The following is an 836-nucleotide window of genomic DNA, read 5'->3' as shown; positions in this document are numbered from 1 at the left end:
CATAGGGGTATGTTTTCACTCCTACCCCTTACCCCTTTTCTACCCGTTTCAAGGGCCAAGGGGTAGGGGTAAGGGGTAGGGGTAAGATGGAGAAATGGGATTCCGCCTTAAACCATCTAAGTGTGATTCCTTTGATGCCAACTAAATGTTCCAGTCTCTGTAACAGAATGGTATGGTCAATGGTGTTGAATGCAGCACTAAGATTTAGTAAAACAAGTACAGAGATAAGTCCTTTGTCTGCAGCAGTAAGAAGGTCATTAGTAAATTTCACCAGTGCCGTCTCTATGACGCTTTCTAAATTCTGACTGAAAGTCCTCAAGTAAACTATTGCTATGTAGAAAATAACATAACTGATTAGCAACTACCTTCTCAATGATCTTGGAGAGAAAGGGAAGATTAGACATAGGTCTATAGTTGGCTAAGACCTCAGGGTCGAGGGAGGGTTTTTTCAGGAGAGGTTTTATCACAGCTGCTTTAAATGACCGAGGTACATAACCTGTTAATAGACACATATTGATCATATCAAGTAATTGAGTGTTAACCACGGGTAACGCTTCTTTAAGTAGCCTCGTTGGAATAGGGTCTAAGAGACAGGTAGATGGCTTAGCTGAGGAGACCTTAGACAATAATTGTCAAGTCTTGTTGTTCTTTCTAGTGCTACTGCGTTTAAAGGTGAACCGTTTGAAATTGAGGGCGAAAAGTGATGAATTTTATCTTTAATTGTTATAATTTTATCATTAAAGAATCTCGTAAAGTGGTCACTACTCAGAGCTATAAGAATAGATGGCTCAATAGCAGGGGCGGTTCTAGGAAAACATTTCCAGGGGGGCCAAGGT

Source organism: Etheostoma spectabile, chromosome 7 (genome assembly GCF_008692095.1).
Source record: "Etheostoma spectabile isolate EspeVRDwgs_2016 chromosome 7, UIUC_Espe_1.0, whole genome shotgun sequence".
Classification (NCBI taxonomy): domain Eukaryota; kingdom Metazoa; phylum Chordata; class Actinopteri; order Perciformes; family Percidae; genus Etheostoma; species Etheostoma spectabile.
The sequence above is the reverse complement of the archived record's forward strand: the minus strand, read 5'-3'. Positions refer to the sequence as shown.